The sequence below is a fragment of the Microcaecilia unicolor genome, chromosome 3, assembly GCF_901765095.1.
Source record: "Microcaecilia unicolor chromosome 3, aMicUni1.1, whole genome shotgun sequence".
In the NCBI taxonomy this organism is placed as follows: Eukaryota; Metazoa; Chordata; class Amphibia; order Gymnophiona; family Siphonopidae; genus Microcaecilia; species Microcaecilia unicolor.
Window position 1 is genome coordinate 44,272,714 of NC_044033.1, and position 15,214 is coordinate 44,287,927.

Consider the following 15,214-nt stretch of genomic DNA (forward strand, 5'->3'; position numbering starts at 1 on the left):
CAGAAGCACATCCTATAAGCATCACTGAGCCATAAAACCATTGCTTGTAAAATACTTTGTCAATCTAAACTAAATTCAGAATTGTATAATAAATTGTATTGAGCTGTGATCATCTGACTTCCATGGTCCATTGCTATACTTGTATCCCCATGAGTTCAATATACATTACACTCAACACTCCATACTTGATACAATCCACCCCTGCTTGATACAGTCCACTCTTGTGGTTCTAGCTCTGATCTAGCTATGGTTTTGCCTGCCAGCTGCTTCAAAGGGTTGCTGTGGAGTTACAAATAATAGTTATTAGAGTGTTGCAGTATGTATCAAAGAATCTGAAAACAAGCCAAATTCCAATACTATAAAGAACAGATAGAATCAAACAACACCAACACCAGAAAACTATATGGTCTAGTCAATGGTCTGCTAAACACCCAGCTACTAACAACAGGCAATGACACACACCCTCCCCCCTATCCTGTATGAACTAACCTGCTACTTCAAAACCAAACTACTATAATTAAGGAAAGACCTCATAGACAGTGGAACATTACAGGAGGCCTTCGTAGAAGAACTGTGTGACCACAACGGAGCAGCAGCAGCAGCAGCTGATAGAGTATGGACCATGTTCAACAAACCAAAGATTGAGGAAGTCAGTCAATTTGTGTTGAGATACTCTAAAGCTCAATGCATACTTGATATCTGCTTGAACTACATGATGAAAGAGGTGCCGACCTGCTTCTTTGAACAAGTCACCACATATCTGACAACAATGCTGCTGAAGGGTCAGTACCTGACAGAGAAAAGAAATATTAAACTGACCCCTATCCCGAAAAATGAGAAGGCCGAAGTGAAAAACTACAGGCCAGTGGCATTGATCCCCCTCATAAATAAAGTCATGGAAGGAACAGTTGCTAAGCACTGATGGAATATATTCACATATTCTCCATACTGCACAAATCACAATCTGGATTCAGGCTGCAGTTTTGCACAGAGACCTCCCTAATTACATTAGTCGCTAATTTCAGAAGACAAATATGCCTAGGCAAAAAGATCCTTTTATTACAGTTTGATATGTCCTTAGCATTTGACATGGTAGACCACTCTACCTTATTGAGGCTTCTAGACGAAATAGGAATCGAGGGAATGGTACAAAGCTGGTTTGAAGGATTCCTCATGACAAGAGCATATCAAGTAAAGATGGATGATGCAATCTGCCCATCCTGGAAAGCAGCCTGCGGAGTACCCCAAGGATCCCCAATCTCACCCACCTTATTTAATATAATGATGATTCTGTTAGCAAAATCAAACAGCCCAGAACACAGCAGCCAGACTGATCTTCGGAAAACCAAAATATGAAAGGGCAACACCACTACGAGAGAAACTACACTGGCTTCCACTTAGGGAACGTGTCACTTTTAAGGTATGCACATTAGTCCACAAGATCATTAACGGTGAAGCCCCAGCCTACATGTCCGAGCTGATAGACCTACCACCCAGAAATGCTAAAAGATCAACCCGAACATACCTCAACCTCCACTTCCCTAATTGCAAGGGCGTGAAATACAAGACGCTACACGCGTCAACCTTTTCTCATATGAGCACACAGCTTTGGAATACACTCCCACGCAACCTAAGAACGATTCACGAACAAGCTTCCTTCTGCAAATCATTGAAGACCCACCTGTTTGAAACAATCTACGGAAAGAGCCAAAACACATAGAGTCCACACTCACTATTCATCAATGCATCACCCCCCTTAATTCCACATCACCCCCCTTAATTCCACATCACCCATACATATACTCACAGAAATATGTACACCATATGTCTTTGTGCTTTACTACTGCCCTTAAGCTTCCCATTGTCTCCTTCCAATGTTTCAATGTTGATGTCCCATTGTAATATTCCTAACGATACTTCGATGGTCTCGCATAACCTGTACAATGTAACCCATAACCAAGCTGTACAATTGTATTTCCACTATTCATATCTTATTGTAAGCCACACTGAACCCGCAAAGAGGTGGGAAAATGTGGGATACAAATGCAATAAATAAATAAATAAATAAATAGTAAAGAAAGGCCTTCAACCGTTTATTTATGCTGACAATGTATCCATATTCAACCCCTTTGAAAAAAGCCTAAATGAAATTATGGGTATGATCAAATTAGGACAAAACACAATGAAATCCTGGGTAACAACTTTCAAGTTAAAAATGAACAGAGAAAATAAACAACTTCTAGTAATAACATCACCATACTGCAACACAAAATTCTCAAACCTCACCATAGACAGATGCACATACACCATTGCCGATCACCTTAAGGTGCTAGGAATAATTCTAAACCAAAAACTGTCCTTTGAAAAACAAGTGGAAAGTGTCACCTCCAAGGTGTTCCATGTGATGTGGAAACTGAGGATAATAAGAGGGTACTTCCCGTGGTCCATATAGTACAATCAATGGTACTCACCCACATAGATTACTGCAATGGATTCTATGTGTGTTGTAAAGAACAACTACTAAACAGATTGCAAACAGCACAGAACACAGTGGCCAGGCTAATCTTCAGATGCTCATGATTCGACAGAGCTGGCCCACTGTTGCAAGCCCTACACTGGTGTTACGTCTGTGCTCCCCTCGCTCTCTGGTGGCCAGAACCGGTAGCTGCTATGGACTATCACCCATTTCAGATAGCCCAGTCCAGTCCGGATCTTCCAGGCTGCCAGACTTGTCGGTCGTGTTTGACCCTGCACAGCTCCCGTAGCTGCCTGGTGATTGCTGCAGCTTGAACCTCAGCTGCTGCTAGGCTTATTAGCCATTTGGAACCTCTCTGCCCTTGCCTTTGCATTGCGTCTAAGGCCCTGGTATGTTGGTGCTTCTTGCACTTCAGCCTGAGTTTGTTTCCTTGTTCTTGTTCTTGCCTGAAGTCTTGCCGGTTCTAGTTAGTCTATGTTTAGTTTAGGGTATTGCTTGTTTACTGTATTGCTTGTTTCCCAGTCTTGTGTCTTGTTTGTATGTTTTTGCCTAGTTCTGGGTTTATCTGTGTTTGTTCCCTGTTTCAGTGGCTGCTCGCAGCTTTCAGTCCTGTCCTTTAGCCTATCCTTTCTCTGCCTTGCTGTTCCTGTTTATTCCTTTTCCCTCTGACCCTCAGTCCCCGTGCTGCCTGGCTGATTTCCAGTCCCGGCCCTGTCCAGTAAGTCCTGCCGGCCACCTGAAGCCAGAAGCTCAACTTCTGGTGAAAAGTGGCCAGGTGCAGGTGAAGCCTAACTGTTTGTCAGAGATCTGCCCTGTCTTTTGTGTGGGGTGGTTTTGCCTGCCACTGCCGCTCTTCGGCAGTGGCCCAAGGGCTCACAAACCCAGTTCCAGCTTTAAAAATGTGACAACTGGCTCCCCATCAAGGCTTGAATAATGTTCAAACTCTTAACCATGGTCTATGACGACGCCCCAAACTACATGAATGATCTTATCATGCTACCACCAAAAAATGCAAGTATGAATTCCAGAAATTACCTAACTCTACTCTACCCAAACTGTAAGAATCTCATATATAAATCAGTCCACTCAATTGGATTCTACTATATAAGCACTAAATGGTGGCACTCCCTTCCTAGAGACCTGAGAACCATAAACCACTGCCTGTCCTTTCGCAAGCATCTCAAAACCTACTTCTTCAACACTTTTTCCCAAACTGCCAAATTAAGAGTCCCAGCCCCCTCCGTAAATGCACAACTACTTTCCTGGACTCAACACTTTTGTTATTAATAAAATGTTTTCACTTTAACTTTTGTAAGCCATTTCTATTGTTAGGAAAATGCTTTCACTGTAAATTTTGTAAGCCACATTGCACCAATTCATTTTGGAAAATCATGGGTTATCCTTGATGAAATAAAGGACAGCGTTATGGAACAGCTGGCACAGGAGCCGACGAGAGAAGGAAAAATTCTAGACTTAGTCATTTGTGGAGCGCATGATCTGGTACGGGAGGTAACAGTCCAGGGGCCACTTGACAACAGTGATCATAACTTGATCGCCTTTGAAATTTGCTTTCAAAAAGGTAAACATAGGAAGTCAAATATGTTAGCGTTTAACTTTAAAAAAGGAAGCTATGATAAAATGAGAAGAATGGTAAAATAAAACTTGGAGGAGCGACTGAGAGGGTTAAAAATCTACAACAGGCATGGATGCTGTTCAAAAACACCGTCCTGGAGGCCCAGGCCAAATATATTCCACGTATCAGAAAAGGAGGACGGACAACTAAACGACAGTCGGCATGGTTAAAAAATGAGGTAAAGGAGGCTATTGGAGCTAAAAAGGAATCCTTCAGAAAATGGAAGAAGGAACCAAATGAAGAAAATAAGAAGCGGCATAAGGTATGTCAAGTCAGATGCAAAGCACTTATAAGAAAGGCAAAGAGGATTTTGAAAAAAAGATAGCGCTAGAGTCGAAAACTGATAGTAAAAAGTTTTTTAGATACATTAAAAGCAGGAAGCTGGCAAAAGAATCGGTTGGCCCTCTGGATGACCAAGGTGTAAAAGGGGTGATCAAGGAAGACAAAGAAATAGCAGAAAAACTCAGAGTTCTTTGCCTCGGTCTTCACTGAGGAAGATTTGGGAGGGATACCAGTGCCTGACAGGGTATTCGAGGCTGACGAGTCGGAAAATGAAATATCTGTAAACCTGGAAGACGTAATGGAGCAGTTCTGCAAACTAAAGAGTAGCAAATTTCCTGGTCCGGATGGTATTCATCCCAGGGTACTGATAGAACTAAAAAATTAGCTGGCAGAGCTACTGTTAGTGATTTGTAATTTATCCTTAAGATCGAGCGTGGTACTGGAAGATTGGAGGGTGGCCAATGTAACGCCGATATTTAAAAAAAAGTTCCAGAGGAGATCAGGGAAATTATAGACCGGTGAGTCTGACGTCGGTGCCGGGCAAAAAAGAGACTATTATCAAGAACAAAATTACAGAGCACATTCAAAAGCATGGACTAATGGGACAAAGTCAACATGGATTTAGTGAAGGGAAGTCTTGCCTCACCAATCTGCTGCATTTCTTTGAAGGGGTAAATAAACATGTGGACAAAGGTGAGCCGGTTGATATTGTGTGTCTAGATTTTCAGAAGGAGTTTGATAAGGTCCCTCATGAAAGACTACAGAGGAAATTAGAGGGACATGGGATAGGAGGTAGTGTCTTACTGTGGATTAAAAACTGGTTGAAAGATAGGAAACAGAGAGTAGGGTTAAAAGGGCAATATTCGCAATGGAGAAGGGTAGTTAGTGGGGTCCCTCAGGGATCTGTGCTGGGACCTCTGCTTTTTAACATATTCATAAATTACCTAGAGATGGGAGTAACTAGTGAGGTAATCAAATTTGCTGATGACACAAAGTTATTCAAAGTTGTCAAATTGCGGGAAGATTGTGAAAAATTACAAGAGGACCTTATGAGACTGGGTGTCTAAATGGCAGATGACGTTTAATGTGAACAAGAGCAAAGTGATGCATGTGGGAAAGAGGAACCCAAACTAAAACTACGTCATGCAGGATTCAGCGTTAGGAGTCGCGGTCCAAGAAAGGGATCTAGGTGTCATCGTTGATGATACGTTGAAACCTTCTGCTCAATGTGCTGCTGCGGCTAGGAAAGCAAATAGAATGCTGGGTATTATTAGGAAAGGAATGGAAAACAAAAATGAGGATATTATTCTGCTGTTGTATCGCTCCGTGGTGCGACCGCACCTTGAGTATTGTGTTCAATTCTGGTCGCCGTACCTCAAAAAAGATATAGTGGAATTAGAAAAGGTGCAGAAAAGGGCTACAAAGATGATACAGGGGATGGGACGACTTCCCTATGTGGAAAGGCTGAAGAGGCTGGGACTCTTCAGCTTGGAGAAAAGGCGGCTGAGGGGGAGATATGATAGAGGCCTATAAGATAATGAGTGGAATGGAACGGGTCGATGTGGAGCGTCTGTTTACGCTTTCCAAAAATACTAGGACAAGGGGGCATGCGATGAAGCTGCATTGTAGTAAATTTAAAATGAATCAGAGGAAATATTTCTTCACTCAACGTGTAGTTAGACTCTGGAATTCATTGCCGGAAAAAGTGGTTAAGGCGGTTAACTTAGCGGACTTTAAAAAAGCTTTGGACGGCTTCCTGTTATTGAATGGATGTGGGAATAATCCACTATTTCTGGGATGGGCGGGACAAATTGTTTGTTCTTTTGGTCGCTGTCTGAGACAGGGTGCTGGGCTCAATGGACCCTTGGTCTGCCCCAGCATGGCGATGCTTATGTACTTATGCTTATTGTTTAACACATCAACAAAACTATACAGTACGCAATTTCAAAGTGCGTTCCACCCGACTTTCTTCATCTAGTTGTTCAACTCACAACCTTAAACTATACTGCTAATTCTTACAAAATGTCCACGTGCACTGTATTAATGTACAATTTCAATCCCTTATCCTCCCTAACCCGCCCTTTCGCCCTGCCTTCATTACCTTTCTAATAAGAGGCCTATATATATATATATATATATATATATATATATATATATAGTGCACTCCATTTAAGTGCACGTCGGATAAGAGCATGCTCAGTTTAACTGCATGCTGTACTTCGGTCCTGTTTTTGGCACCATCAATTTATATGTGGACAAACTTCAGTTTAGTGCACCACAGATAAGTGCAAGATTTGCTTATATGCATGGTTCAAGACCACTCCTCTGCAGGAAAGACTCTGCATAAGCGGGCGCACAGAATATGGAAGCCGATTGGCGTGTGACAACCAACGAGATTTCAAATTTACCGCCCCTTTAACTGCCACAGGCAGAATAAGCGAAAGAATGTTGTTAGAGCGTATACTGGGGTCGTCAGGTTCGTCACGGTGGAACTGTAAGACTTTAACACTGGCTGAAAGAATAAAAATTCTTTAAAAATTAGAAAACAAACAAAGTCAAGCATATATTGCTAAAGAACATGGTGTCAATCCCAGTCAAATTTCACGTGTCTTGAAGCATAAAGACCAGCTTCTGGAAGACTGGCAAAACAATACATCCACAACAGAAACGAAAATGGGCGGGAAAAGCTGAGGAGATAGCTCTTCTTCGGTGGTTTTCTCGAGTCAGGAGCAGACAGTTTCCTGTCAGTGGTCCACTGCTTATGGAGAAAGCTAACAGCTAGCTGAAAGTCTTGGACTAACTGAATTCAAAGCCACTGTTGGATGGTTGGATAGATGGAAGGAGAGGAACAGCATAAAATTCAAGAAACAGCATGGTGAGAAACAAGACGCTGATGACTTTGGTGCTGAAAATTGGGTTGTTTCAGTTCTTCCTACCATCTTGAACAAGTTTGCACCTCGTGACATTTTCAATGCTGACGAAAACGGTCTCTACTGGCGAGCGATTCCTGATGGAACACTTGTATTCAAACATGCCGAAACTACTGGAGGTAAAATGTCGAAGGACTGACTGATGATCCTCCTTTGCTGCAATATGGATGGGAGTGAGAAGTTGGAACCCTCGTCATTGGAAAGAGCAAACAGGCCCGTTGCTTCAAGAAAGTTAAGCGACTTCCTGTGTCATACGAGGCTAATGCAAACTCATGAATGACTGGGAAATTTGGAAGCAGTGGCTAAAGAAGTTAGACACTAGAATGCGGGCAAAAAAAGCATCAGATTTTGCTGCTTTGTGATAATTGTGCTGCACACAGGGATGATGTCAGGCTGTCTAACGTCACCAAACACTACCTCTCTGATCCAACCTATGGATCAGGGCATAATAGCCAATTTCAAACAACATTATCGGGCTCTTGTGCTACGTCGTCTAATGAGCATTATGGATGACCAGACTGGCAAAGATAAACGTGCTGTTGAACTGGCTCATAATCTATCACTGTTGGATTCCCTACATATGCAGAAAGAAGCCTGGAATCATGTTACACAGGCAACCATTGTGTACTGCTACAAGCGGGCAAGCTGACGGCAGCTGGCCTTGCTGAGTTTAAAGGGGGTCTGGACAGATTACTGAAGGAAAAGTCCATTGATCATTATTAAATTTGGGGTTTTTGCCAGGTTCTTGGGGTCTGGATTGGTCGCTGTCGGAGACAGAGTGCTGGGCTTGATGGACCTTTGGTCTTTTCCCAGCATGGGATTGCTTATGTACTTATGTAAGGATGTGGAGAGGGAGGAAACAGATGCAGCTGTTGCAAACGCGTCAGATGTCAGGTTATTGACATCCCAGCCGGTGTTACTGAAGAGGAGTTTCATCGCTACATAGCTGTTGATTATGATCTACAAACAGCTGACGACAGCACTGATGTGGAGATATGCGCCTACATGCAGGCAACAACTGCTGATGATGAAACAGAGGATGAAATGAGCAGCGAGGCACATGCTGACGAAATTCAACAACTTCCTCCTGTCACTTTTGCAAGAGCGCTGGAGAGTCTGAACACTGTGCGGGCCTATCTGGAGCCCACTGGATGTCAGTGCTATTACAGTTTTTACCGTCTGGCAGACGTAGTCTATGGAACTCACAGACCCAATAGTGTACAGAGGACTATAACTGATTACTTCAAGTAAGCCTAACGTCAGTTAACGGAGACTGTATACTGTATGTATAATAATAAACAGTACTGTACATATGTTTATCATATGTCAAGCTTCTTTCGGTCACAACGGTTAAGTACACGCTCTGGTTAACTGCATACATTTCTTTGGTCCCAGACCCTTGCACTTAAGCAGATTGCACTATATGTGTGTATATATGTATATATTTGTAAGGCATCCAGTGGCTCCTAGCAGTGGATCCTAGCTTTACAGTGGTCTCAAGCCATGGGAAATCTGGCAGATGTCATCCAGATCATCCTGCAGGCTCATTCACTGCTTTGGTGGACAATTCAATCCAATTTAACCCTGGGTCTGCCATTTCAAATTCATACTCCCCAGAAAGTACTGACCACGAATGCATCCACTCTGGGGTGGGGAGCTCATGATGATGGTCTTCACACCCAAGGGATTTGGTCTGCCCTGGAGACCACATTGCACATTAAACTCCTGGAGCTCCGGGTGGTTTAATGAAATTCAGAGATCGGATGGTGAACCAAATTGTACTCATTCAAATGGACACTCAGGTTGCCATGTACAGGGGGGGTACAGATTGTGTCAGGAAGTGGTCAGAATGTGGACTTGGACAACCAGTCAAGGCATGGTGCTCCAAGCCACATATCTGGTGGGGAAACAGCAAAGTCTGGCGGACAGGCTGAGCAGGGTCATGCATTGCCTGCAAGATCTTCCGAGGGTGAGCACTCCCTCAGTAGATCTTTTTACCACTCACCTAAACATCAAAAGCCCCTCAGTACTTCTCTAGACTCATGTGTATCCAGGATCTTACTGGCTTCCAGGAAAGATTCCACTAAGAGAAGTTTTCCTTTAAATGAAGGAGGGTTGCTATCTGGTGTGAGAGCCCTAGATCCTCTCTTGCCCTACGCAAAACCTGCTTGAATACATCCTGCACCTTTCTGAATCTGGTTTCAAAACCAACTCTGTTCAATCAGTGCTCTTCATCAGAGTGTGGGAGGTAAGCCCATCTCTGGACAGCTTCTAGTTGTTTGATTCATGCAAGGTTTGCTGTGGAGAAAGCCCCATATTGGACCTATGAATGTGTCATGGGACCTCATCCTCATCCAGCTGATGAAAGCTGATTTTGATTCAATTGATTCCTGTCGTCTGAATTACCTGAGCTGAAAGATTTTTATTTTGGTGGCGGTCATTTCAGCTTGTAGAGTCTGTGAGATTCAGGCCCTAGTAGCGGATCCGTCTTACACAAAATTTCATCATGACAGAGTAGCTCTTCATATGCACCCTAAGTTCCTTCCTAAGCTGGTGTCAGAGTTCCACCTTAACCTGACAGTTATCCAGCCGACATTCTTCTCAATACCTCATGCCCATCCTGGTGAAAGTGCACTGCACACTTTGGACTGCAAGCAAACCTTGGCCTTCTATTTGGAGCGGACTAAAGCCCATAGACACTCCACCCAGATTTTTGTTTCTTTTGATCCAAATAGTATAGGGATAGCCATTGGCAAATGCACATTATCCAATTGGCTGGCAGTCCTCAGAGAACACCTGCTACAGTTAAGTAACTGAGCTGTATAATCCCTTGTTGCCAGATTACTTTGAATATTTTTGTGGGACTTTTTGTGAGATCAGGGCTAGGACCAGGGAGACCAGAAGACACTTAAAATCTACTCATTCAACACTCTTCTCTCATCCAGTAATGCAATTCAGGTATGAGTTTGTTTTGCTGCCAGGACTGTTCGGTTCTGGAGAATGTGCTATTTTTATCTACTATACCCCTATTATGAAATCACTACAGGCAGCTTTGAGACCACTATCTAACCCCTGATGCAGGCATTTAGCCGAAACATGGGCCATTTTGGGTCCATCAATGAAATTTGCTTTCTCTAATCCTGCACTCAGCCTTTCTGTTCTATCTGAGGCCCGTTGCAGTAAGGGGAGCTGTAGAGGGAGGTTTCAGAGTGCACATGCACAGATAGCGATCGAGAACTTGGCAGCAGCACCAAAAGCTGATAAATTGCTCGTTTATGGAGGAGGCAGCGTTCTGGGATCTAATTGTTTGGAATGTTTTAAGCCCAGAAACTGGGTAAGAAATGGCCTTTAAATTACAACACCAGCTGTCTTCTGGTGTGGGACCATTCTTATGGTTCATACCACAACATTGGCCCCAAGATGAGACCACAAAAGGAAAAGCCCTGGAAGAACCATCAGCATACAAGTTAAAGTCCCCAAAAATGATGGAAAGAGAAGATGGTTCAAGACCTTTCCTATATAAAGAGGAAAGGTCCCACTTAACTTTCTTTCTGAGAAGTTGTGAGAGAAGTGGACATTTCTCTGGTATGTGAACACTATTTTGCTTTGTGCTTTGGGAACTTAAAGATTGAGGTTTAAAGGAGGAATTGTAGGTTAGTGATAGGCAGAATAAAAATATAAAACAACAAACTTTAGCAACTAATCTCCATACTCTTTTCCCTTTAGTTTTGAAGCTTGAACTTTGGTACAAATTGACAGATAGCCTCTGGCGGGTGTGCAGGACCTGGTTTAGTCTTCAAACCCGCCCACCCTCCCCAGCGCCCCTCCACCCCTGGCACAGCTCTTCATTTGTAGTCGGTTATTGTAATTAGGATAACAAGCAAGGCATGCTCTCAGAGTTTTAAATACATTTCATTACTATCTAAGAAGGAAACACAAAATATCATATAAACTAAAGGACATTTTCATATTAGGCTAATATCCTTAATACTTTAGCAAGTTTTAAACTATTGAAAAACTCAAAAATACTAAGATGGAGTCAGTAGTCCAGCAGCGAGAGGGGTGCTATCCGGTCTTTTGCACTGAGTGTCACATATATGATTATCTCCCAGTTGGTGAGCAGTTATATATGTATGCCGGATGCAAAGAGCTGCTAGCTCTCAGAGAACGTGTCCGTTCTCTTGAGGCTAGAGTAGCAGATTTGGTGGAGCTGAGGGAGACAGAGAGATACACAGAGGAGACCTGTGTCTGCATTACAAGACGTAAGAGGAGAGACTTGCGGACCTGAACATGTATACTCTGGAGGAAAGGAGAAACAGAGGTGATATGATACAGACGTTCAAATATTTGAAAGGTATTAATCTGCAAACGAACCTTTTCCGGAGATGCGAAGGCAGTAGAACGAGAGGACATGAAATGAGATTGAAGGGGGGCAGACTCAAGAAAAATGTCAGGAAGTATTTTTTCATGGAGAGAGTAGTGGATGCTTAGAATGCCGTCCCGCGGGAGGTGGTGGAAATGAAAACGGTAACGGAATTCAAACATGCGTGGGATAAGCATAAAGGAATCCTGTGCAGAAGGAAGGGATCCTCAGGAGCTTAGTCGAGATCGGGAGGCGGGGCTGGTGGTTGGGAGGCGGGGATAGTGCTGGGCAGACTTATACGGTCTGTGCCAGAGCCGGTGGTGGGAGGCAGGGATAGTGCTGGGCAGACTTATATGGTCTGTGCCAGAGCCGGTGGTGGGAGCCGGGGATAGTGTTGGGCAAACTTATACGGTCTGTGCCAGAGCCGGTGGTTGGGAGGCGGGGATAGTGCTGGGCAGACTTATACGGTCTGTGCCCTGAAGAGCACAGGTACAAATCAAAGTAGGGTATACACAAAAAGTAGCACATATGAGTTGTCTTGTTGGGCAGACTGGATGGACCGTGCAGGTCTTTTTCTGCCGTCATCTACTATGTTACTATGTATGTTACTACAGGAATGTTGTAGAGAAGTCCCACCTCCATTCTGGTAGCCCCTGTGCTACCTTGGAGGAGGGAGGTATCCTAGAAGGAGAGCATCACCCTGGTGAAGTAGGAAGTGCTCCTATAGCCAGGACCTGCCCACCAGGGGATGTACTGTTCTCTCGCACCGAGAATATGTCTCCAAGCTCTGCCCAGGAGGGAAGGGTTAGGACAGCTGTTGTAGTTGGTGATTCGATCATTAGGCATATAGATAGCTGGGTGGCTGGTGGACATGAGGATCGCCTGGTGCGGTGGTGGACCTCACTCATCACCTACATAGGATTTTAGATAGTTCTGGGGAGGAGCCACATATCTTGGTACATGTGGGTACCAATGACATAGGAAAATGTGGGAGAGAGGTTCTGGAAGCCAAATTTAGGCTCTTAGGTAGAAAGCTCAAATCCAGAACCTCTAGGGTAACATTTTCTGAACTGCTACCCATTCCACATGCAGGACCCAAGAGACAGGCAGAGCCCCGGAGTCTCAGTGCGTGGATGAAAAAGAATGGGCTCCACCTTAACCAGGGTGGGACCAGGCTGCTGGCATCAGCATTTAAAAAGGAGATAGAGCAGCTTTTAAGCTAGAAACTGGGGGAAGGCCAACAGTCGCTCAGAAGTGCATGGTTTGGGATAAGGTATCTTTCAAAGATATCACCAAAACAGGGAAGATAGGGTATGCCGATAGTGAGGTTGCAAAAGAGACCATAGCAGATCAGATGTCCTTGAATAAAAATAAAAATCAGACAAAAGATTGCAAATTAATACTGTCAAGTACTGAGCATGATGATATAAATAGGAACAACAAACATAGTTTGAAATGTCTATATGCAAATGCCAGAAGCCTAAGAAATAAGATGGGAGAGTTAGAATATATTGCACTAAATGAAAAATTTGATATAATAGGCATCTCAGAGACCTTCCACCAGGTGGAAGGAGGATAACCAGTGGGACACTGTCATACTGGGGTACAAATTATATCATAGTGATAGGGTGGATCGAATTGGTGAAGGGGTAGCACTGTATGTTAAGGAGGGCCTTGAATCAAATAGATTGAAAATTCTGCAGAAAACAAAACACATCTTGGAACCCCTATGGATTGAAATTCCATGTGTAAAGGGGAAAAGGATAGTGATAGGAGTGTACTACTGTCCGCCTGGCCAGGATGAACAGATGGATGTAGAAATGTTAAAGGAAATTAGGGACACTGACAAACTGGGCAACACAAAAATAACGGGTGATTCAAATTACCCGAAAATTGACTTGGTAAATGTAACATCAGGGCACGCTAGGGAGGTAAAATTCCTTGACAAAATCAAGGACTGCTTTATGGAGCAGCTGGTACAGGAGCCGACAAGAGAAGGAAAAATTCTAGACCTAGTCCTTAGTGGAGTGCATGATCTGGTGTGGGTGGTAATGGTGCTGGAGCCACTTGATAAGTGATCCTAATGTGATCAGATTTGATATTAGCTTTGGAGTAAGTATACGCAGGAAGTCCAATACATTAGCATTTAACTTTGAAGAAGGAGACTGATAAAATGAGAAGAACGGTGAAAAACAAACTTAGAGGAGTGGCTTCGAGGGTCAAAATTTTACATCAGGCGTGGATGCTGTTCAAAAATACCATCCTGGAAGCCCAGGCCAAATATATTCTGCATATTAAAAAAGGAGGAAGGAAGACCACATGACAGTCAGCATGGTTAAAAAGTGAGGCGAAGGAAGCTATTAGAGCTAAAAGAAAATCCTTTAGAAAATAGAAGGAACCGACTGAAAATAATAAGAAACAGCATAAGGAATGTCAAGTCAAATCAAAGCACTGATAAAAAGGCAAAGAGGGACTTTGAAAAAATGATTGCGTTGGAGGCAAAACACATAGTAAAAATTAAAAGTAGGAAGCTGGCAAAAGAATTGGTTGGACTGCTAGATGACCAAGGGGTAAAAGGGGCAATCAGGGAAGACAAAGCCATAGCAAAGAGATTAAATAAATTCTTTGCTTCGATCTTCATCGAGGAAGATTTGGGAGAGATACCGGTGCCAGAAATGGTATTCGAAGCTGACGGGTCAGAGAAACTTAATGAAATCTCTATAAACCTGGAGGATGTATTTGGGCAATTTGACAAGTTGAAGAGTAGCAAATCTCCTGGACCGGATGGTATCCATCCCAGAGTACTGATAGAATTGAAAAATGAACATGAGGAACTGTTGTTAGTAATATGCAATTTATCTTTAAAATCGTGCATGGTACCAGAAGATTGAAGGGTGGCCAGTGTAATGCCAATTTTTAAAAAAGGTTCCAGAGGAGATCTGGGAAATTATAGACCGTTGAGACTGACGTCGATGTCGGGCAAAATGGTAGACTATTATAAAGAACAAAATTACAGAGCATATTCAAAAGCATGGATTAAAGAGACAAAGCCAACATGGATTTAGTGAAGGGAAATTGTGCCTCACCAATCTATTACATTTCTTTGAAGGGGTGAATAAACATGTGGATAAAGGCGAGCTGGTTGATTCTGTGTATCTGAATTTTCAGAAGGCGTTTGACAAAGTACCTCATGAAAGACTCCGGAGGAAATTGGAGAGTCATAGGATAGGAGGTAGTGTCTTGTTGTGGATTAAAAACTAGTTAAAGGATAGAAAACAGAGAGTAGGGTTAAATGGTCAGTATTCTCAATGGTGAAGGGTAGGTAGTGGGGTTCCCCAGGGCGCTGTGCTGGGACCGCTGGTTTTTAAGATAGTAACATATAGTAACATAGTAGATGACGGCAGAAAAAGACCTGTACGGTCCACCCAGTCTGCCCAACAAGATAAACTCACGTGTCATTTTTTGTGTATACCTTACCTTGATTTGTACCTGTCTTTTTCAGGGCACAGACCGTATAAGTCTGCCCAGCA

At 43.2% G+C, this 15,214-nt stretch overlaps 1 protein-coding gene across 1 annotated transcript in view; it reads left to right on the forward strand.

Moving 5' to 3' along the window:
• EML6 (EMAP like 6) overlaps window positions 1-15,214 on the forward strand; it is a 744,128-nt gene that overhangs the window by 157,474 nt on the left and 571,440 nt on the right.